Source organism: Telmatherina bonti (genome assembly GCF_933228915.1).
Source record: "Telmatherina bonti genome assembly, chromosome: 11".
Classification (NCBI taxonomy): domain Eukaryota; kingdom Metazoa; phylum Chordata; class Actinopteri; order Atheriniformes; family Telmatherinidae; genus Telmatherina; species Telmatherina bonti.
The window spans coordinates 2046803-2071897 of record NC_136629.1 but is presented as its reverse complement, the minus strand read 5'-3'; the positions used below and the strand labels follow the sequence as shown (position 1 = coordinate 2071897).

Sequence of the window (25095 nt, the reverse complement as noted above, 5' to 3'; positions counted from 1 at the left end):
CAATGGGAGGGACCAGACTAAGTACGACTCTTACACTATGATGATGACAACTATTGGTGGAAATGTTCCCTTGCCTGGAACACAGATCACCAGGACCTCTCTGCAGTCAGGCCTGGGGGTGGGGCGGCTAGTGGCTGGGTCTTTGCCCATGGGGCCAAGTCGGGCTCAGCCCAAAAGGGTTACATGGGCCCCACTGCCCGTGGACTCACCATCTGCAGGAGGAGCCGTAGGGGTCGGGTGCAATGAGAACTGGGGGGCAGCAGGAGGTGGGGATCCTGGTGGTCTGATCACCGGCTGCAGGAGCTGGCTCTAGGGACGTGGTGGGGTAGGAACCTGAGCTTGTGTGCGAGGTTGAGCTGCTCCAGCTCGATTTATTTGGTGGTTCCGGCTAGATATAGTTGGACTAACCTTGACACATGGCTTGGGCTCTGGAACCAGTACCCTCGAGAGGGGCTGGACTTTCTTCCACTCTGGAGTTGCTCATGGTGAGAGGCGTTGAGCGAGTGTGGGCATTCTCACCAGCCCCCGAAGTTTAAAATTCTTCTCCTCACATATAAAGCTCTCCATGACCAAGCTCCATTGTACATAAAAGATCTTATAGTTACATATATTCCAAATAGAGCACTTTGCTCTCAGACTGCAGGTTTACTGGTGGTTCCCAGAGTCTCAAAGAGTACTATGGGAGGAAGGGCCTTTAGCCATCAGGCTCCTCTCTTATGGAACCAGCTCCTTTAAGATGGAGCTGAAAACCTTCCTTTTCCATGATTCTTATAGTTAGGATATGAGCATCTCCTGAGTTGGAGTCTGCATGTACGGGACCCAACTGTCCAGGTTCTGCTCATTGCTCTTATAGTTATGGGTAGTCTAGCCATCCATTACTTATGTAGCAATGGGGATGTTACCTGATGCACTGAGAAGTACCTCGCTCTATTTCTCTAATATATTAATGTATAAATATATGCCAATATTGCCGTCTCTAACTTATTTCTCCTTTTTTCCGCAGGTCTTCCTGAATAAGTGCAGTTGTACAGGTTGATCCGTCTTTCCTGTCCTCTCCACCCCAACCAGTCGAGGCAGATGGCTGCCCTCCCTGAGCCGGGTTCTGCCGGAGGTTTTCTTCCTGTTAAAGGGGAGTTTTTTCCTTCCCACTGTTGCCTCGTGCAGCTCAGGATGGGGGAGTTGGCTCAGGTGGTGGGGGAGGAAGCCGGTCAGATCTGGCAGGCCCAAACGTGTTGTGAGGGTCTGCTGGGAACGTCTGGCTGAGTCCCCTGTCAGAGCGAGCTTCAACTCCCACCTTCAGCAGAGCTTCAACCATGTCCCGAGTGAGGCGGGGGACATTGAGAGAACAACGTGGGTTTTATAGATAATTGGAGCGCTTTTTGGGGAAAGCCTGGTCTTATTAGGAGAGATGGCATCCATCCCACGTTGGATGGAGCCGCTCTCTTATCTAGCAATATGGACTCTTTTATTAGTCAGCTAAATTGACAACTCAGGGTTGGAACCAGGAGGCAGAATTGTAGTCCTACACACTTTTCTGCAGCTTCCCACCTGCCGCCGCCCACCCAAAACCCCATTCCGACCTTATACAACTTCCCAGCAGTAAGAATTAAACAACACAAAAACACTTCTGGGGTTAATCGTGAAAACCTCATAAAAATAAAAACAATAGATCTAATAAAATCAGAAAATAAGACGATAAAGTGTGGCCGACTGAATATCAGATCCCTCCCAAATAAGTCTTTATTAGTCAATGACTTGATAGGTGATCACCACATTGATTTATTCTGTCTGACGGAAACCTGGTTACAGCAAGAGGATTATGTTAGTATTAATGAAGCTACGCCAGCTAACTATTTAAACTTTCACATTCCTAGAACTACAGGCAGAGGAAGAGGTGTTGCAGCTATTTTTCAGTCAGAATTATTAATTAATCCTAAGCACAAAACTAACTATAAATCCTTTGAATTCCTGACATTAAATTTATCTCATCCAAAATGGAATTCAGAGAAACCGCTGCTTTTAGCATTAGTGTATCGCCCACCTGGACCTTACTCCGAGTTTCTGACCCAATTCTCTGATCTCTTGTCTGAGTTAGTGCTGACTACTGATAAGGTCATTGTACTAGGTGATTTTAATATTCATGTTGACCATGAAAATGATAGTTTAAACATTTCCTTTAGCTCTATTCTAAACTCAGTTGGGTTTTCACAAAATGTCCATGGAGCCACTCACTCTCATGGTCATACTCTTGATCTGGTTCTAACATCTGGTATTGAGACTGATAAGCTCAAAGTATTTCCTCAAAACCCTGTCTTGTCTGATCACTTCTTATTAACCTTTGAATTCACTTTATTTGATTACTCACTGACCAAAAATAAATTCTACTATAGTAGATGTTTATCAGACAATAATATTACAAAATTTAAACAATCAATTGAATCAATTTTTTCCCCTCTACCATGTGTTAGCATGACTGAGAGTTCCCCTTTAAGCCTTACTCCTGCTCAGATTGATCAACATGCTGATACTATAACAGCTTCAATGCGTACAACCTTGGATAATGTTGCTCCCCTAAAGAAGAAGAAATTAGGTAAGATTGTGAAGGCTCCCTGGTTTAATTCCCAGCTTCGAGCTCTAAAACAGGCATCAAGGCGTTTGGAAAACAGATGGCGTTCATCAGGACTAGAGGAGTCTCACTTAACCTGGAAAGAAAGTTTAATCGTATACAAAAAAGCCTTACGTACGGCAAGAACAGCTTATTATTCATCATTGATAGAGGAAAACCAAAACAACCCTCGGTTTCTTTTCAGCACTAGGCTTACTAGGAGCCGGAGCGCTGTGGAGCCATGTATTCCTTTCTCACTTAGCTGTGATGATTTCATGTATTTTTTCAGGAATAAAATTGACACTATTAGAGATCAAATTCACAATACTCTTCCTTCTACCTATAATGTTGAGCCTGTTGTGGTCTCCGAAGCATCCTTAGAACCAGGATCTGACTTGTGTCTCAATAGTTTCTGTCCTGTCCAACCCTCTGAATTAACTAAAATAATAGCTTCATCTAAACCATCCACCTGTATCTTAGACCCTCTCCCAACGAGCCTCTTTAAGGACATTTTCCCTTTAATTAATACATCACTACTAAATCTTATCAATATGTCTTTAGTGACAGGATATGTACCACAATCATTTAAAACTGCTGTAATCAAGCCTTTACTTAAAAAGCAATCTCTGGATCCAGAGGTGATAGCAAATTATAGACCTATATCTATATTTATGTCCAAAATTCTGGAGAAAATAGTTTCCCCAGTCGATCATAACATTCTGTTACAGAGACTAGAACAGCTGATTGGAATTCCAGGTACAGCGTTAAGCTGGTTTAAATCATATTTATCTGATAGACTTCAGTTTGTTCATGTAAATGACAAGTCCTCCTCCCAAACTACAGTAAGTCATGGAGTTCCTCAAGGTTCTGTACTTGGACCAGTACTCTTCACGCTATATATGCTCCCTTTAGGCAAAATTATTAGACAGCATGGAATAAACTTTCATTGTTATGCAGATGGTACTCAGATATACTTATCCTTTAAACCAGATGAAACAAATCAGCCCAATAGGCTACAAAATTGTCTCATAGACATAAAGACTTGGATGTCTAGAAATTTTCTCCTCTTAAACTCAGATAAAACTGAAGTAATTCTTGTTGGATCTGAAAAACTCAGAGCTAAATTTTCCAGTTTTGTAATGAACCTGGATGGCATTACTTTAGCTTCCAGTGCTACAGTGAGAAACCTTGGAGTAATATTTGACTCGGACCTGTCCTTTGGTCCACATATTAAGCAGGTTACTAAAACAGCCTTCTTTCATTTACGTAATATAGCCAAAATTAGGGACATTCTGTCTCAGAGTGATGCAGAAAAACTGGTTCACGCTTTTGTTACTTCGAGACTAGATTACTGTAACTCTCTATTACTGGGCTGTCCTAAATATGCCCTGAAAAGCCTTCAGCTGATCCAGAATTCTGCAGCCAGAGTCCTGACCAGAACCAGCAGGAGAGATCATATTTCTCCAGTTTTAGCCTCTCTTCATTGGCTGCCTGTTGAATCTAGAATAGAATTTAAAATCCTTCTCCTTACATATAAAGCCCTCCACAACCAGGCACCACTATATATCAAAGACCTCATAGTTCCTTATATACCAAGCAGAGTACTTCGTTCCCAGACTGCAGGCTTACTTGTGGTTCCTAGAGTCTCAAAGAGCCGAGCAGGAGGCAGAGCCTTTGGTTATCAGGCCCCTCTCTTATGGAATAAGCTCCCAGTTAGTGTTAGGGAAGCAGACACCCTCCCCACCTTTAAGACTAGGCTGAAGACTTATCTTTTTGATAAGTCCTATAGCTAGGGATGGTTAGCATCCCTTAGTTATGCTGCTATAGGTTTAGACTGCTGAGGGACATTTCCTGATACACTGAGCTTCTTTCTTTTTCTCTTTATCTCTTTCTTTTACCCCCCCCCCCCCCCCCCCCCATAACAGTGTAGCATCATTAACATGTATGTCTCCTGTCTCAGCAGGTCTCCCTGGCCGGGAGTAGCAGTTCCTGTTGTCTGTTGTCTTTCTGTCCTCTTCCCCCCACACAGCAGAGGCAGATGGCTGCCTGTCCTGAGCCGGGTTCTGCCGGAGGTTTCCTTCCTGTTAAAAGGGAGTTTTTTCCTTCCCACTGTCGCCAGTGTGCTTGCTCAGGATGGGAGATTGAGTTGGACTCAACTCAATCTGTTGGTTTCCTTATATAGGCTGTTATGAATTGGCCTTCATTATGTTTTCCCCTCTGTCTGTAAAGCGTCTTGAGATGGCATTGCCGTGATTTGACGCTATATAAATAAAGTTGAATTGAAGGCAAAAAACTCAGACATGGGAGGATTTTGGCGAGGCCATGGAGAACGACTTCAAGACGGCTTTGAGGCGATTCTGCTCCACCATCTTTCCTCAGGGGAAGCAGTGCTCCGTCAACGCTGTGTAAAGTGGAGATGGGGAGCTGCTGACCTCAGCTCAGGACATTGTGGGTTGGTGGAAGGAATACTTTGATGATCTCCTCAATCCTACCAACACGTCTTCTGATGAAGAAGCAGAACTGGAGGACTCAGGGGTGGACTCTCCTATCTCTGGGGCTGAAGTCGCTGAGGTGGTTAAAAAGCTCCTTGGTGGCAAGGCCCCGGGGGTGGATGAGATCCGCCTGGAGTTCCTTAAGGCTCTGGATGCTGTGGGGCTGTCCTGGCTGACACGCCTCTGCAGCATCGCGTGGACATCGGGGACAGTGCCTCTGGACTGGCAGACTGGGGTGGTGGTCCCCCTTTTTAAGAAGGGGGACCGGAGGGTGTGTTCTAATTACAGGCAGATCACAGTCCTCATCCTCCCTGGTAAGGTCTATTCAGGGGTCCTGGAGAGGAGGGTCTGCCGGATAGTCGAATCTCGGATTAAAAAGTAGCTGTGCGGTTTTTGTCCCGGCCGTGGAACAGTGGACCAGCTCTATACCCTCTTTGGGGTCCTGGAGGGGGCATGGGAGTTTGCCCAACCAGTCTACATGCGCTTTGTGGACCTGGAGAAGGCATTTCACTGTGTCCACTGGGGACTCCTGTGGGCACTCTGGGAATTGAGCCAAGGTGTGAAGGGGATCTGGTTTGGTGGCCTCAGGATTGGGTCTCTGCTTTTTGAGGATGACTTGGTCCTGTTGGTTTCATCTGGCCATGATCTCCAGCTGTTGCTTGAGTGATTTGCAGCCGAGTGGGAAGTGGCTGGGATGGGAAGTCTGGGCTTCCCTGTTTAGGCTGCTGCCCCTGTGACCCGACACCGAAAAAGAATCAGAAAATGGATGGATAGATGGATGGATATATATTATTGGACAATGCTTATCATATAAGTGACTTGTATGTGTGCTGTATGAGTGTGTGGATGTTTGTATATCAAATCAAATCAAATCAAAGATACTTTATTTATCTCTGTCGGGAAATTCAAGGTTCAAACCAGCTCGTCCAAGGTTAGACATAGACATTTACATTTGAGAAGTTTACAGAATGGAACTAACACTTAGGCCCCTCAGCCAGTTTTTACTGGTGCCGCCTTATAAATGAGGAAAAGATGACGAGAAAGGATGGGTGGGTGTTGGGGAAAAAAAAGAAGTATCTCTACACTTCACCTAAAGGGGGAAGGCGAAGGATGCAACAAAAAAACACAGGTGTGTTTTTTTTTAAACATGAGCTCAAATTCAGACAATAGACAACACACAATATGGGAGGGGGGTTGGGTGGGGTCTCCCAGACAGCCAGTGAGGTCGCAGCCAGCCAAGCAGCGCGCCCATCCAACTCGCCGTCCATGAGTGGAGGGAGGGGCGAGGTCCGGAGAAGGCGGTGAGAGATAGAAGCGTGTGTGTGTAACAGTGTGTGTGAGTGTGTGCGTTCAGTGAGTGAGTCTGTGAACTTTCCCCAGTTCATCTGGGCCACCTGATGTAAACGCGGCCTTGAGAGCTGAGTTCAGTTTAAGTTCCACAGGCCTGAGAAAGGGGGGGGGTTAGGAAGGGAGGTGAGTGTCAGGCAGCATTACATTCCAGGAGACGTGATAACCAGCCTGCCCAAGGCCAGTCAGGGAGCCAGATTCAGATAACAGCTTTGTTTTGGGTCAAGCTAAGCTTCGTTTGGCTCAGCTTTGAGTCCTTAGTGGTCTCAGTCGGACTCCGAAACAGCCGAATCGGGGGTCAGTCTCCACCAGAACCGAGCAACCACTTCTCCAAGATGTTTCCCACTTATGGATGAGCTCCAGAACCACGACCAGCTCCAGTCGCGGTCCAGTGCCGTCACGCATGAGTTTGAGTGCTCAGCATAGTCCATCACAGATCTTCCAAAATTTGTGAGACACCAGGAAACCGCACACACCAACCAGCAGAAACCCAGTTATCGTAAATCCAATTGTGTAGAAATCCTCCACAGAAAGAAGCAGCAGGCACATGACCATCATCACGTACCCTCCCGACGGAGGGCATGCTGCAGGCTCCCCTTCGCCCATTCTTTGGGGAAAAAAAAGATTTGCTAAGTTGCATTGAGAGACCAGCTGACCAGATCCATGATTTAAATTCCGAAGGAAATGGAGCAAGAAGCTCAGATAGATAAGATTGGCAATACAAAGAAGTAGCAGGTCAGAATGTGATATCAGTTAAATTTTCATTTCATGTTGCCCCTACAATAAAGATATGAATGCACACTGTATAATCGTGACTTCCCCTAAGGGTGCCCAAATGTATTGTGTAAATGAAAAGTACCATAAACTTATGCTGTTGCTCACCTCTCAACATAATCCCAACATAATGGTCCTGTTCCGACCTGGACATACTGGTGGAAACAGGACTTATGTGGCCACTCAAGGTGCTAACAGTGCTTGAAATGTCAACATATGTTCAGTCAGCAGACGTTCAGAGTCTGGCATCAAGCTGCTAATTACCCATTGATGTGAGTCAGGTGTGTTGAAGCAGGGAAACTTCTAACAATTGCAGGACTCAAGGAACAGAGTTACTCATCCTTGCTCTAAAATGCCATCAGTCCATTTTCCAAGGTGTTCCCAGGCCAGCCTAGAGACATAATCTCTACAGCATAATCCTTCTCTGCTGGTGTCTACCAATGAGTCTTGGGATTACCGCCACGACAGGCACCAACGACCTTACAGCCACAGCTCCGGCTGGCCGCCTCAGCAATAGAGGCACGGAACACATCCCATTTGGACTCAATGTCCCCCGCCTCACTCGGGACATGGTTGAAGCTCTGCTGAAGGTGGGAGTTGAAGCTCGCTCTGATAGGGGACTCTGGCAGATGTTCCCACCAGACCAACTGCTGTTCGGTGCATAAGCACAGACAACAGTCAGGACCCGTCCCCCCACCTGAAGGCGGAGGGAAACTACCCTTTCATCCACCGGGGTAAACCCCAACGTGCAGGCACCAAGCTGGGGGCTGATGAGAATGCCCACACCTGCTTGGCGCCTCTCACCATGAGCAACTCCAGAGTGGAAGAAGGTCCAGCCCCTCTCGAGGGTTCTGGTTCCAGAGCCCAAGCCATGCGTCGAGGTGAGTCCAACTATATCTAGTCAGAACCGCTCAACCTCGTGCACAAGCTCAGGCTCCTTCCCCACCAGAGAGGTGACGTTCCACGTCCCTAGAGCCAGCTTCTGCAGCCGGGGATCGGACCGCCAGGGTCCCCGCCATCTTGCTGCCGCCCAGCACACATTGCACCCGACCCCTACGGCTCCTCCCATGAGTGGTGAGCCCACGGGAGGTGGGGCCCATGTTACCTTCTCAGGCTGTACCCGACCAGGCTCCATTGGATAATGAGCCCCAGCCACCAGACGCTCACCCTCATGCCCCACCTCCAGGCCTGGCTCCAGAGGGGGGTCCCGTTGACCTTCGTCTGGGCAAGGGGAACATTTATCCCCTTGATTATAATCATTATAGGAGTCTCTGAGCCACACATAGTCTGGTTCCTCCCCTAGACGCTTGCCATGGGTGACTCTTCCAGGGACATAAAACTACTAGGATCTCCAGGAGACACAAACCCCTCCACTACAATAAGATGGCAGCTCAGGGAGGGGTGCTCTAAAATCATATGTGTATAATTGAAGTTTACATTGATCCATTCATGCAACGGTTTAACCTGAACACTGTACATGTCAAATATCCCATCCTGCTAGAGTCTCAAAGATCTCAGCTAATTATAATGGAAATGGCTCTTTCTCCTTCACACCATACCCACTGACTCACGATATGGATCCAAATTTCTCCAGGGCAGCTATTAGGTCAGCTTCCACCACAGCTTCACACAGACCCCTGACGTGGACCACAGGACTGGGGGATATCAGGTGGGAGTCCTCAGTATCATCCTGTAACATAGTTTAACAGAGTTCATGTTCACATCAAGCAGACCTGCAACACACAATCACTGGAATAGAAAACGAAGTCTGGTTCATGTCTAAAAATACACAAAAAGACAAATCACTGTCATCAAAGTTAATTTCATTTACAAGGTTCAAAGAAACTATCACTGACTACATCTGATTTTATAAATGCAGTTAAAGATAAAACCTGCTCATACCTAACCCTACTTTACTGGACAATATCAGCTGCGACAATGACATAAACTCACCAGATTTTATTCCATCTGTCTAACTTCCTGTTTACAATAACATCTAACCAGCCAATCACATGGCAGTAGTGATGGCAAGATCAAAATGGTGTTCCAGTCCGTACTGAAACTTCTGTGGAATGTGCGATGCGAAACAACGTTCCGCGATCTGAATCGAGACGCGGATGTCATGTGACTGATCCATATCATGTTCCATTATGTCACCAATCGTTCTGAAACACCACGGTTGTTCCGCCCTGTGTTAGAATTAGAACTTAGTAAAGCACAAAACTAAGACATCTTTTCAACCTTTGTGTCCAATATGGAAAATACAAGGCCTACCACATTCACAAATAAGTAGTCCTACATTTCACAAAATAAAAATACTGATATGAATTATTTCTCATGTCTTATCTGAGAAGCAACTGATTCATCAGTAGATTTGCACAAAACATTTAAAATCTCTCCTAAACGGCCGTTTATTTGCAAATTCTTGCTTCATTTATCTCAGTGGATTGTACCAAGCTTTCTTTGACAACTGTCTTAGAATGGAAGGAAGTCCCAGGACAGCTGTCTGGGATCACTTCGAGCTCCTTGAAGAGGCGAAACCGTCTCAGCCGAGTACAGTTGAGCAGATTGTCTTAATTGGCTTGAAATGATGTGTATGTAAAGTGCCCTGTCACAACACTGTTGTGAAGTGGCAATATACAAATAAAGCTGATTTGAATTCAACTGTCTTTCTTAATAAAAAGTTCCTAAATGTACAGTAGCCTCCCTTACAAATAATATCAAATTGTATACAGAAGCACCACATACAAATACTGACAGGTTCAAATGAAACATCCTTTCATACTGACATCACTTTACACTAACTGAAGAAGTTACATCAAACAAAAATCTCAGGACACATGAAAACATTTCAGTTTATTGAGTTCAAGCAGTTGAAATCACAGTTTTGGCCACTAGATGTCACTGAGGTAACGTGTTCCAAATGTTCCAAAAGATCTAATCTTTTACTGGAACAATCATTCCAAACGATTTGATCTCATATACGTTCCATTTTTGCCATCACTACATGGCAGCATTTAGTCATGCTCACATGGTGAAGATGATATGCAAAGGGTTTTAAATGAGCATCAGAATGAGGAACAAGAGAAAAAGGGTTGTGGGTCCAATCAGGTCAGTTTGACCAGTGCCTCGTCGAATTCCTTTAGTGTCCCTGTCAGGAAACGACAAAAATGAAGTGAGCAGGAGGAATAGTGCTAAAAACGTTTGCATTTTATTGCTAATATTAAAATTAATCTTTTTGTGTGAATGTAGATATAATGTGCCTTTTTGTGCTCAGGTGTAAAACCTATTTTTTCTAAATAGTAGGCTTAATTAAAGAGTAAATTCAAATGTGTAATAAATCAAATTAATTAATAATTACTCCCTGAATTAAGTTCTGGTGCTGAATATAGTTACTGTACCATAAACAGAAGGCTGGCTGGAATCAGCACTGGACTGGGTTTCTTAAGACTGATGGAGACATCATGATGTTTTGTCCGCAGGTGTCTCCATATTGTTGTAACAATATGCAACACATGTTGCATGCAGTGCATTTAACCTATGTCCCTTTAAAGAGCTGTAATCCCAGTCAGCTGACCTGTACGCTTTGCACTTCCTTCCATTCTAATACAGTTCTCAAAGAATGCTGAGAAGACTTCGTAAATACACGGCTGTTCAGGAGAGATTTTAAAAGTTTCATGCACATCCCTGCCGTTAATCAGAAAAGACAAAATAATTTGGAATATCAGTATTTTAATTTTCTGAAAATGTAGTATATTTGTGAATGTGGTAAACATTTTTACTTTTATTTAGTTATTCCATTTTGGACACAAGGTTGAAAAGATTGCTGAGTTTTGTGTTTCATGGATCAAGTTCTGGTGATTGAAATTGGTTCTTGAACCCTCAGCTGAAATCAAAACAACCCAAACGTTCTCTTTTCAACAAAAGACAATATCTTGAACTCTGATCTAAATAATTTTCCTGTGAAACCAACAGTCACCCATTATGAAACACTTGCAGACCACTTCATGGGGAGGGTATACACCATAAGACGTAATATTTTATTGTCTCAAAGTAACATTATTTTAAATACATCTGGGTGTCTGCCTTTACTGGACACTTTTGGCCTGCTTACAATTGATGCGGTTTTCTGCTCAGTGAGGCCTACCATGTTTGTTTTGGACCCAGTTTCAACCTCATTTTTTCAGTCCTTTTATGAATATTTTAGAGAAGAACTTTTGCACATGATGAATCACTCTCTTCAGACAGGGGTCTTCCCTATTGCCTTTGAGGGGGCAGGGGTGAGGCCTCGGCTGAAGCAGAGCGATTTTGACCAAAATGACCTGAACAACTTTAGACCAGTATCTAACTTAACATTTTTAAGTAAAGTTTTAGAGAAACTTGCTTTTATTCAACTTATTGATTTTTTTTAAACACAAAGTGTTCTTGAGAAGTATCAATCTGGCTTCAGGATGAACCACAGCACAAAGACGGCCCTTTGAAAGATTTTAAATGATCTTTGAATAAATTATGACTCAAAAAAGATTACAATGTTGGTCCGGCTGGATCTAAACGCTGCCTTTGATACAGTTGATTACACTAATCTTTTATATCCCGCTTAAAGCACATCGGCCTTTCTGGCGCTGTTCACAGATAGAACATTTATGGTGGATCTGGATACTTGCTGCTCCAGGGTCCATAAAAATCACATGTGGTGTGCCCCAGGGATCCATTTTGGGCCCAGTGCTTTTTAACCTGTACATGCTCCCTCTTGGCAGGGTCATCAGGAGACATGAAGTCAACTTCCACAGTTATGCTGATTGATACCCAGCTGTACATCTCCGTGTCTCCTGATGACACCAGGCCAATGGACGCACTTTTTAACTGTATTTCAGACGTCAGATCCTGGATGACAGAGAACTTTCTTCAGCTTAACCGGGTCAGAACTGAGGTTTTAGTTATTGGTCCTGAAGCCCAGAGAGAGAAACTTTTACCTAAGCTACTATCCTTGTCTCTCAATCCTTCCCTACAAGTTAAAATCTCTGGGTGTGATTTTTGACCCTGAGCTGATTTTTATTCCACATATTAAGAACATCACAAAAATAGGGTTTTATCATTTAAAAAATATCGCCAGAGTCCACCCCATTCTCTCTCAGGCTAACACAGAGATGCTAATGCATGCTTTTATTACAAGCCGTATTGACTATTGTAATGCCCTGCTTTCTAGTCTTTCCAAAAAGAGTATCTCAGGTTTACAACTCTTACAAAACTCAGCAGCTCGTGTCTGACAAAGACCAGGAGGCGGGCCCATATTACACCAATCATATTGGCTTCCTGTGGTTTTTAAAAGTCTTGATGGCCTTGGGCCCTCTTATCTGCTTTTACCCATGAGCCCTCGCGATCCCTGTGCTCCTCTGGCCGCAGGCTTTTATTGATTCCCAAAGTCAGGACACATATCCACGGAGAGGCGTCATTCCAGTGGTATGGCCCCCACCTGTGGAACGGTCTCAGGGGAGAATCTCAGGGGTGCAGAGGATGTTCATGTATTTAAGAGCAGGCTCAAGACCCACCTTTTTAGTTTCATGTTTACTTGTTTTCTACAGTTTAAGTTTTATTTGGTTAATTTAATCAGTTTTAATATTTTTTTGTTTTTATCTAGTGTCTTAACTTATGTTATATGTTTTAGTTTGGTGTTTCCGGTGTTTCCTTTGTGGGAGGAAATATAAGCAGGGGAAATTTGAATGATTTTAAAATGGATATTTTGAAAATAGTAAAAGATATCAATGAGAAGTCATTTTTACATAGCCCAATCCATTGTGACTTGTTTAAAGTTTGAACAGTGTCTCTAGCTGAAAATATGTGGAAGAAGTAGTGTTTTGAAAAGGCGCAAGTTTTTGTGGAATTTTCAGGTGTTTCCATTAATTTTAAATGAAGTGAAAAATGAAAAATACTTTGTTAATCCCCAAAGGGACATCCAATATAGTAGTATATAATAATAACTAGAGGAGGTCTTGTTCCGGAGGCTGATGGCTGCTGGCAGGAATGATCTTCTGTATCTTTCAGTCTTACATCGGACCTGAAGAAGCCTCTCACTGAACACACTTTGTTGTTTCATCACTGTTTTCTCACTCACCAGATGCTTCGCATCATTCAAGCACGCACAATTGAGCATCCAAGGGAGACAGAGACTGTTGATTGGTTCAAGGCTGCTCCAGAATTGATGGCTTTCATTACAGTTATCATCTGGCGAGGGGTGACGAAGGTTCCATCATTGTCTGACAACTGGTCCGAGATGTATGGAAAAAATGGATCATGGTGTTCATGGAGAACGTTCTGCTGCCTGCAACATCCTCCAGCAGGACCGGTTTGGCAGTGGGTCAGTAATGGTGTGGGGGGGCATTTCTTTGGAGGGCAGCACAGTCCTCCATGTGCTCGCCAGAGGTAGCCTGACTGCCATTAGGTACCGAGATGAGATCCTCAGACCCCTTGTGGGACCATATGCTGGTGCGGTTGGCCCTGGGTTCCTCCTAATGCAAGACAATGCTAGACCTCATGTGGCTGGAGTGTGTCAGCAGTTCCTGCAACACCAAGGCATTGATGTTATGGACCGGCCCGCCCGTTCCCCAGACCTGGATCCAGCTGAGCACATCTGGGACATCATGTCGCACTCCATCCACCAACACCAAGTTGCACCACAGACTGTCCAGGAGTTGGCGGATGCTTTAGTCCAGGTCTGGGAGGAGATCCCTCAGGAGAACATCCGCCGCCTCATCAGGAGCATGCCCAGGCGTTGTAGGGAGGTCATACACACTACTGAGCCTCAGTTTGACTTGTTTAAAGAACATTACATCAAAGTTGGATCAGCCTGTAGTGTGTTTTTCCACTTTCATTTGGAGTAGAACTCCAAATCCAGACCTCCATGGGTTGATACGTTTTATTTTCATTGATAATTTTTATAGGATATGTATGAATTGGCTCGAAATGATGTGTATGTTGATTCGTGTATGTAAAGTGCCCTGTGACAACATTGTTGTGAAGTGGCGCTAAACAAATAAAATTGAATTGAATTGAAAAATTAAATTAAAGTCATCTGTTGAATAACTAGGACATGCGATTGATGGTGAAGGATTACACACTGCCCCATCAAAGATCCTTGGACCACATACCGGCATACCATCTCTTGCAGCATCACGATTACAGCGGTGGGCACTGCTGTTGTCAGGACATTCTTACGATATTTATTATCGCAAACCAGACTCTCACTGCAACACAAATGGCTTATCCAGATTGCCACTTCCTGTCACAAAGCCAGAGCCGAAACATGTAGATATTTTCTACTTCAGGGAGGTTGATCAAGCACCTGTTTCAGATGCACAAGTAAAAGGAGACCAGAAACGACCCCGTGTTGTCTTTTGTGATGGACATTCTAGTCAAAGGACTGCCTGCTGGGGATGCTGTGGACCTGAAGCCTTTCCTGTGCAGGCGATCAGAACTATCTGTTCAGTCAGGATGTTTATTGTGGGGGAGGAGGGTGATAACCCCACAGTCACTCAGACCAAAAATGTTGCAGCAACTGCATGCAGGGCACAGTGGCATAGTGAGAATGAAAGAGATGGCCAGAAGTTACTTTTGGTGGCCAAACATGGACAAACAAATTGAAGAGCTGCACTTGCCTGTAGCTAGTCTGTTAAAATGTATGTAGCATGTCTCTGTATACGGACTGAAATGGAGTCTGTACTACAGAGAAAAACTATGTTTACTTTGCAGCGGGCTCAATGGATTACCGTTAACATCACGTTGAAGTACTCTCTCACTAAGCTAACAATATCTAGAAAATTTTGAGAATTAACTTGACTGCCTTCCCATTCTTTGTGCAACTTCAAATGGCGAACAAAGTTGGACGTTGTGGACTCCCCGTCTGTAATTTTTGACCCATGTTTTACACACTGCAATGCATTTCTTATTGACAACCTAATAGTTCTTGTAAGTGAACAAAATAACTTTTGGTATAATGTTTTTTCACCACTGCTGCTCTGCTTCTTCGTGACTTTTCTTTTCCTTCTTCTTCTTCCTTCTTGGTTGTCTCCTGCGACATGATTGGATGAAAGGATTTTGTCGGTAACCAGGTGAAGGTGCTGCGCGTACACAGTACTAAATAATTATTTTAGGAGATCAAGAGAGAGGTGGAGAGGGGTTAAGGAACGGTATCAAGTACTTCCAAGTAAATATGCCAAAGTCGAAGTAAAGTCACAAGTCATTTCAGTGAAAGTCGAGTTGCAGGTGTTTTACAAATCTATTAAGTCAACTCCACACCCCTGTAAGCACGCTGGGGACTGGGGGGCAAGCGGAAAGTTTCTTCATTGGCAATACATTGCATTAAAAGTGGACAGTGATATTAATGTATTGCAAATGGGCAAAGTGTCCAAAAGCAAAACTTTTCCATTGGAAGTATACACTATCCATTTCCTATTGATCAGTATTGCTAGTGGACAAAATGTCCATTTCTCCATTCAAATACAATAAAAGGCAAGTGTCACCAAATGGACAAAATGTCCATCCATCCATTTTCTGCCGCTTATTCGGGGTTGGGTCGCGGGGGCAGCAGCCTAAGCAGGGAAGCCCAGACTTCCCTCTCCCCAGCCACATTTGCCAACTCTGCGGGGGGATCCCGAGGCGTTCCCAGGCCAGCCGAGAGATATAATCCCTCCAGCGTGTCCTGGGTCTTCCCCGGGGTCTCCTCCCAGAGGGACGTGCCTGGAACACCTCACCAGGGAGGTCCAGGAGGCATCCTGACCAGATGCCCGAGCCACCTCAACTGGTTCCTCTCGATGCGGAGGAGCAGTGGCTCTACTCTGATCCCCTCCTGGATGACCGAGCTCCTCACCCTATCTCTAAGGGAGAGCCCGGCCGCCCTGCGGAGGAAACTCATTTCAGCCGCCTGTATACGAGATCTCCTTCTTTCGGTCACGACCCACAGCTCATGACCATAGGTGAGGGTAGGAACGTAGATCGACTGGTAAATCGAGAGCTTTGCCTTCTGGCTCAGCTCCTTCTTCATCACGACAGACCGGCGCAGAGTCCGCATTACTGCAGACACCGCACCGATCCGTCTGTCCATCTCACGCTCCATCCTTCCCTCACTCGTGAACAAGACCCCGAGATATTTAAACTCCTCCACTTGAGGCAGGACCTGACTCCCAACCCAGAGAGGGCAATCCACCCTATTCCGGCTGAGGACCATGGTCTCAGATTTGGAGGTGCTGATTCTCATCCCAGCCGCTTCACACTCGGCCGTGAATCGCTCAAGCGAGAGCTGGAGATCACGACCAGATGAAGCCAACAGGACCACGTCATCCGCAAAAAGCGGAGACCCAATCCTGAGGCCACCAAGCCGGATACCCTCAACACCTCGGCTGCACCTAGAAATTCTGTCCATATAAGTTATGAACAGAATTGGTGATAACGGGCAGCCTTGGCGGAGTCCAACCCTCACCGGAAACGCCGTGACCAGGACGAAAACCACACTGCTCCTCCTCAATCTGAGATTCAACTATCCGGCGGACCCTCCTTATTTAGGAGGACTTTGAAGTATTCCCTCCACCAACCCACAATCTCCTGAGTTGAGGTCACCAGCTCCCCATCTCCACTGTACACAGTGTCGATGGAGCACTGCTTCCCCCTCCTGAGCCGCCGGATGGTGGACCAGAATCTCCTCGAAGCCATCCGGAAGTCTTTCTCCATGGCCTCGCCGAACTCCTCCCATGCCCGAGCTTTTGCCTTGGTGACATGCCACTTAGCCTGTAGGTACCCATCAGCTGCCTCCAGAGTCCCACAGGCCAAGAAGGCCCAATAGGACTCCTTCTTCAGCTTGACAGCATCCCTCACTGCTGGTGTCCACCAACGAGTCCTGGGATTACCGCCATGACAGGCACCAATGAACTTAAATAGCTAAACAGCAGAGAAAGAGAAAAGTTGATGGAAAAGGCTCCAAACTAGAAAAGCACTTGAAGTGCGCAAAACTTCGTCAATGCCTGAAAAAAAAAAGCAATCAGCTGGATGAAAACAAGCCCAAAAGAAGCGACCTGGCTCCTCAGAGAAAAAAAAATCCAACACCAATACATATGTATATATATATGTAGAAGAAAATGGTTATTTTAGTAGTGGAGGACCCTCCAGGTGAGCCCAGTCAATCACAGCAGCAGGCTGTGCCAGCTGGTCTCTTAGGAATGAACATCATACGCCACTGCTATAGCTTACTTTTTGAACAGTTTGGTAACAATCTTTTTGAGTCATGTGTTCTGAAAACTGCCAGCAGAGAGTGGAAGGAGAGCCTTGCCATGTGCCATTGTATTGAAACCTTGAAGTCATAAGAATCTTTAGGTAAAGCTAAAGTCTATGGTCAGGCTGTTCGTATTCCTGCTGGCTCTCTGTCGTGGATTCACACCACGTGTCCTTGTGCCGCTAATGTTACACTTCCATCTGTATTGTTTGTACCCCTGTGACTGGTAATATTCCAGCAGGCATTTTAGTCACTGCAGCACTTCTGCCTGTTTCCAGGAGGGGGGGGGTGGATATTCCAGTGGTCAATGTGGGCACCAAAGAAGTTTGGTTACAGCCCCACACACAGTTGGGTGAGTTTCATGTTGTGGATGCACCACCATTGGGTAGTCTGGCTTTTGTGGAGGAGAGCAAGGAGGCAAGCACTGTAGCAGTAGTTCAAGAAGTATCAGTTGAAGCCAAACCGTCCGTGGATTTTTCCAGTCTGTCCTGGGCGAATCTTTCCTCTGAACAGACTAAGCAGGTGATAAAACTGTTGGAAAAACACAGTGCAGTGTTCAGTCGGGGAGAGGGTGACTTGGGATGTACCACACTGGTGGAACATGAAATTCCATTGACTGACGATAACCCTGTCCGACAACGTTACCAGAGACTACCCCCATCTCAGTATGAACAGGTTAAAGCTCACATCCAGGAGCTTGTGGCTAGAGAAATGGTACGGCCAAGCTGCAGTCCATACTCTTCCCCAATTGTGGTTTTTTTAAAAAATGGAGAAATGAGATTGTGTGTGGATTATTGGCTGCTAAATGCTAAAACAAGGAAGGATGCCTACCCGCTTCCATGAATTGAGGAGTCTCTGGATGCCCTTGCTGGTGCAAAATGGTTTTCAACATTAGATCTTGCAAGCGGATACAATCAAGTTCCGGTAGCTGAACAGGATAAAGCTAAGACTGCGTTTTGTGCACCATTTGGGCTTTTTGAGTTCAATCGGATGCCCTTTGGTCTATGTAATGCCCCAATCACCTTTCAGCTGACCCTGAAAAGATAAGTGCTGTGGCTGAATGGGCACAACCAACGACATGTACCGAGTGACAATCTTATTTTGTCATGATTTCTGCTGGCAGCAGTGGGTTGTGGTTGTGGTTTTCTTTGCATGGGAGTGTCCGTTCCCGCAGCTTGCTGTCACAGCTGAGAGTGGTTTCCTCATCATCTGCTCAGCATTTAAGTTCTGGGTTGATCACACACCTGCCGGATTGTCATTGGCTTCGTGTGGTAAAGTGGTTTTGATCAAGTAGTTCTCAAACTATTATTCCTGTTTGTTGATGCAAAACTAACTTGATGAAACTCTGTTCAGAGGTTGCCTGCTTACCAACCAGTCTGCTTCCAAACCGTCTGGACACCTGCACAACCAATTAAAATAGTCAATAAATCTTTTGGATTTTTTTCAACCTCTCATCTATGACGTTTTTGGGTTTTGCTTCTTATTACCAATGGTTTGTGGAGAAGTTTGCTAAACATGCTGCACCGCTTCACAGGCTAGTTGCAGAGTTGGATGGGACTAGAAAGAAGCGCCAGGTCCCTGGAAAAGGTGTAATTGGTGATCGTTGGCGTGATGAATGTGAAAATGCTTTTCAGAAGCTAAAGAAATTGCTTGTGACCATGCCAGTTCTTGGGTATGCTGACTTCACCAAACCATTTGTGCTTGAAATAGATGCTAGTCATTCAGGTCTTGGGGCTGTACTGTCGCAAGAACAAGATGGAAAACATCCAATTGCTTTTGCAAGTAGGGGACTGAGGCCGACAGAAAAGAACATGCTAAAGTACAGCTCTAGGAAGTTAGAGTTTCTGGCGCTAAAGTGGGCGGTGACCCAGAAATTTTGGGAGTATTTGTGGGGAAGCAGATTTGTCGTTTACGGGCAACAATCCCCTCAGCTATTGACAGACTGCAAAGTTGGGAGCTGCAGAACGATGGGTGCCTGAGTGAGGGCTGTTTGACTTTGAAATAAAGTATCGCTCGGGACCCACAAATCAAAATGGGGATGTTCTTTCACAGCAGGTGCACTCAATCAGTGCAGCCCCCTTTCTCCCTGGTGTAAAAATACCCCAAAAGTTATGTAAACATGCTAAAGTTCTGTCAAAAGTAACCCCTTCATCTACTTGTCAGACTATAGCGACTTTTCCATCTAGGCCTAAGGAAGATTTAATAGCCCTACAATCAGCAGATCCAGTGCTTGGTGTCTTTTTGCAGCATTGGGGAAAAAATAGAAGACCAACAAAACAGATCTCAAACTGTAAGGCTGTCAGGAAACTGGTGCAGCAGTGGCCCCGGATAACCTCAAAACAGGGTGTTTTATATCGACAGATTTATACTCCCGGGGTTGGGCAAGTTGTATTACAACTACTGCTGCCTCAGTGCCTGCAGGCTGATCATGGTCATCAGGGAATCAAATGCACTACTAGCCTTGTGAGACAGAGGTGCTATTGGCCATTTATGGGACGTGACATTATGAAGTATTGCAAGGAATGCACTTTGGCTAAAGCAGTCCAGCCAAAAGTTCGTACCTTCTGGGGAAATCTGGCAGCTTCCAAACCATTGGAAGTGGTTGCAGCTGATTTCACCCGACTGGAAAAGGTCAGTGATGGAAGGAAGAATGTCTTAGTGGTGACATGTTTTTTCTAAGTTCACCCAGGCCTACCCAACATTAGATCAGCGAGCCAGTACTGTTGCCCGTGTGCTGACGTAAAAATGGTTCTACATTTATGGTGTACCAAAACAAATTCATAGTGATCAGGGAAATAGCTTTGAAGGAGATCTGTTAAAACGATTGTGCCATTTGTATGGGGTGGAAAAGAGCCGAACAACACCATACCATCCTGAAGGCAATGGATAATGTGAAAGACTTAATCAAACTTTCCATGATTTACTGTGCACTCCGCAAGAGCAAAAAAGAAAATGGCCTCAGTATTTACCACAGATACTCTATGCTTATAATACAACAGAACATCAAGCCACAGGGTTTTCCCCCTATGAACTGCTGTTTGGCCTACAAGGTCCAACTGCCAGTGGACTTTTTGTTGGCGGTATCAGCAGAAAAGATTCAGCCAAGGGCAGTGCAGGACTGGGTCGACGAACATGAAAAACACTTGAAGACAGTCTTCCTTCATGCGAAGGACAAACTTCAACAGGCTGTAGAGAAAAGGAACAGTCACCATCAGCCAACAGTTTTCCCCTTTCCTCCAGGAACCCTGGTTTATAGGAGAAACCACCCTTTAGGGCGGAATGAAATCCAGGATGCTTGGGATCCAGCTGTTTTCGTTGTGAAGTGCATGGATGAGAGGGGGAGAGTTCATAAAATTCATCCCAGAGATGGTGTTGGCCCTGAAAGGAACCTCTACAGGTCAGAGCTCATAGCGTTGCCACCTATGCCCTCTGAGCCAGAACGGGAAAATCTCCATCCGCCTGACCCAGAGTAAGTGAGCTGGAGTTGTTGCAGCCTGACAGGATGGATGAGGATGGTGAGTCCGATGGAATTGTCCTTCTTTTGAATCCAGATTGGCAGCAAGACCAGGGTGGGGCAGATGTAGCTCAGGAGGAAGAGCAGTTGTCCTTCAACTGTGAAAGTTGGGGGATCAATTCCAGGCTTCCCCTAACAGGCCAAAGTGTCCTAGGGCAAGACACTGAACCCCAAGCTGCCCCCCAATGTGCCTATCAGAGCGTGTTGGATGAGTGAATGTGACAAGTAGTGTAAAGCGCTTTGAGTGGTCTGCATGACGAGAAAAGCGCTATAGAAGTACAAGTCCATTTAGTCTGTTCCCGACAGACCCATTCGTTGGGGACAGAAATAGAAGTACGTAACAAAGAAATTGGGTTTTGGACAGATCCAAGAAATAGATAAACTAGGCTACTGTGTGATGCTTTTCACATAAATGTGAATAAGTGAGAAAGATGTAAGAATGGTTCATACATGGAATAAATCAAGCCCAAATAAGCAACCAGTGTTTTGAAAACAAGCCCAAAAAACCGCAACCCGCGACTGATGATATTTACAAGCGACTTTACAAAAAATGACAAGCCAAAAAGTCGCTTATAATAAGCGAATCTGGCAACACTGATCCGGATCACCACCAACGTTAAATCAGTTATTCCTTTTCACAAGTCCTGAAAATTTAATTAAAACAGTCCATGACATTTTACGTTGTCTTGAACACAAACATATTAACAGATTAACGCCGGTAAAAACAGGTAAGACAAGCCTTGTATCATGCTAGGAGAAAAACTAGAGGGGGAAGAGCCAATACAGGGCGCCGCTTTCAAATCGAGCTAACTCCCCAACATTACCTACCCCAGATTTAACCAGAGTTTCAGTGAGTTAACCAGATTTTTATTCACCAGAGTTTCAGTGAGTTATCCAAATTTTTATTTTCAGTTAGTTAATCAGGGTTTAAGTCACTTAACAAGACTTTTAGTTTCCAGAGTTTCAATCAGTTAACCAGATTTTTATTCACCAGAGTTTCAGTTACTTAATCAGGGTTTTAGTCACTTAACAAGACTTTTAGTTTCCAGAGTTTCAATCAGTTAACCAGATTTTTACTCACCAGATTTTCAGTCAGTTAACCAGATTTTTACTCACCAGATTTTCAGTCAGTTAACCAGATTTTTACTCACCAGATTTTCAGTCAGTTAACCAGATTTTTATTCACCAGAGTTTCAGTTACTTAATCAGGGTTTTAGTCACTTAACAAGACTTTTAGTTTCCAGAGTTTCAATCAGTTAACCAGATTTTTACTCACCAGATTTTCAGTCAGTTAACCAGATTTTTATTCACCAGAGTTTCAGTTACTTAATCAGGGTTTTAGTCACTTAACAAGACTTTTAGTTTCCAGAGTTTCAATCAGTTAACCAGATTTTTACTCACCAGATTTTCAGTCAGTTAACCAGATTTTTTAGTAACCAGAGTTTCAGTCACTTAACCAGTTTCAGTCAGTTAACCAAATTTTTAATCACCAGAGTTTCAGTCAGTTAAACAGATTTTTAGTCACCAGAGTTTCAGTCAGTTAACCACAATTTCAGTCAGTTAACCAGATTTTTAGTAACCAGAGTTTCAGTCACTTAACCAGAGTTTAGTAACCATAGATTCAGTCAGTTAACCAGGTTTTTAGTCAGTTAACCAGAGTTGCAGTCAGTGAACCAAATTTTTAGTTTCCAAAGTTTCAGTCAGTTAACCAGGTTTTTATTCACCAGAGTTTCAGTCAGTTAACCAGACTTTTAGTAACCATAGTTTCAGTCACGTAACCAGAGTTTCAATCAGTTAACCAGATTTTTACTCACCAGATTTTCAGTCAGTTAACCAGATTTTTAGTAACCAGAGTTTCAGTCACTTAACCAGTTTCAGTCAGTTAACCAAATTTTTAGTCACCAGAGTTTCAGTCAGTTAAACAGATTTTTATTCACCAGAATTTCAGTCAGTTAACCAGATTTTTCATTTCCAGAGTTTCAGTCAATTAAGCAAATTTTTAGTCACCAGAGTTTCAGTCAGTTAACCACAATTTCAGTCAGTTAACCAGATTTTTAGTAACCAGAGTTTCAGTCACTTAACCAGAGTTTAGTAACCATAGATTCAGTCAGTTAACCAGGTTTTTAGTCAGTTAACCAGAGTTTCAGTCAGTGAACCAAATTTTTAGTTTCCAAAGTTTCAGTCAGTTAACCAGGTTTTTATTCACCAGAGTTTGAGTCAGTTAACCAGATTTTAGTAACCATAGATTCAGTCAGTTAACCAGGTTTTTAGTTTCCAGACTTTCAGTCAGTTAACCAGAGTTTCAGTCAGTTAACCAGATTTTTAGTAACCATAGTTTCAGTCACGTAACCAGAGTTTCAATCAGTTAACCAGATTTTTACTCACCAGATTTTCAGTCAGTTAACCAGATTTTTAGTAACCAGAGTTTCAGTCACTTAACCAGTTTCAGTCAGTTAACCAAATTTTTAGTAACCAGAGTTTCAGTCAATTAACCAGATTTTTAGTAACTAGAGTTTCAGTCACTTAACCAGAGTTACAGACAGTTAACCAGATTTTTAGTAACCAGAGTTTCAGTCACTTAACCAGAGTTTTGGTCAGTTAACCAGATTTCTATTCACCAGAGTTTCAGTCAGTTAACCAGATTTTTATTCACCAGAATTTCAGTCAGTTAACCAGATTTTCAGTTTCCAGACATTCAGTCAGTTAACCAAATTTTCATTCACCAGAGTTTCGGTCAGTTAACCAGATTTTTAGTTCCCAGAATTTCAGTCAGTTAACCAGATTTTTAGTTTCCAGAGTGTCAGTCAGTTAACCAGATTTTAAGTTTCAAGAGTTTCAGTCAGTTAACCAGATTTTTAGTTTCAAAAGTTTCAGTCAGTTAACCAGAGTTTCAGTCAGTTAACCAGATTTTTAGTTTCCAAAGTTTCAGTCAGTTAACCAGAGTTTCAGTCAGTTAACCAGATTTTTAGTCATGACAGTTTCAGTCAGTTAACGAGATTCTTAGTAACCAGAGTTTCAGTCAGTTAACCAGAGTTTCATTCAGTTAACCAAATTTTTATTCACTAGAGTTCAGTCAGTTAACCAGATCTTTAGTTCCCAGAATTTCAGTCAGTTAAGCAGAGTGTCAGCCAGTTAACCAGATTTTTAGTCACCAGAGTTTCAGTCAGTTAACCAGATTTTTAGTAACTAGAGTTAGTCAGTTAACCAGATCTTTAGTTCCCAGAATTTCAGTCAGTTAACCAGAGTGTCAGCCAGTTAACCAGATTTTTAGTCACCAGAGTTTCAGTCAGTTAACCAGATTTTTATTCACCAGAGTTTTAGTCAGTTAACCAGATTGTAGTTTCTAGAGTTAGTCAGTTAACCAGATTTTTATTCACCAGAGTGTCAGCCAGTTAACCAGATTTTTAGTCACCAGAGTTTCAGTCAGTTAACCAGATTTTTATTCACCAGAGTTTTAGTCAGTTAACCAGATTTTAGTTTCTAGAGTTAGTCAGTTAACCAGATTTTTATTCACCAGAGTTTCAGTCAATTAACCAGATTTTTATTCACCAGAATTTCAGTCAGTTAACCAGATTTTCAGTTTCCAGACTTTCAGTCAGTTAACCAGAGTGTCAGTCAGTAAACCAGATTTTTAGTCACCAGAGTTTAAGTCAGTTAACCAGATTTGTAGTAACCATAGTTTCAGTCAGTTAACGAGATTCTTAGTAACCAGAGTTCCAGTAAGTTAACTAGAATTTTAGTCAGTTAACCAAATTTTTATTCACCAGAGTTACAGCCAGTTAACCAGATTTTTAGTAACTACAGTTTCAGTCAGTTAACCAGAGTTACAGCCAGTTAACCAGATTTTTAGTAACCAGAGTTTCAGTCACTTAACCAGAGTTTCAGCCAGTTAACCACATTTTTAGTCAGTTAATCAGAGTTTCAGTCAGTTAACCAGATTTTTATTCACCAGAGTTTCAGTAAGTTAACCAGATTTTTAGTCACCAGAGTTTCAGTCAGTTAACCACATTTTTATTCACCCCAATTTCAGTCAGTTAACCAAATTTTTATTCACCAGAGTTTCAGTCAATTAACCAGATTTTTAGTAACTAGAGCTTCAGTCACT

The 25095-nt window shown here is 43.7% G+C and overlaps 1 protein-coding gene across 1 annotated transcript in view; it reads right to left on the bottom strand.

Annotated features, from left to right (window-relative positions):
- The window catches only part of LOC306762772 (heterogeneous nuclear ribonucleoprotein L-like), a gene marked incomplete at its 3' end in the record, with an annotated part of 50355 nt that extends 41462 nt beyond the window's left edge, over positions 1-8893 (bottom strand). Inside the window, exon 1 of the mRNA XM_079249377.1 lies at positions 8790-8893. The remainder of the gene's footprint in view (positions 1-8789) is intronic.
- Between the last annotated feature and the right edge of the window lie 16202 nt (positions 8894-25095).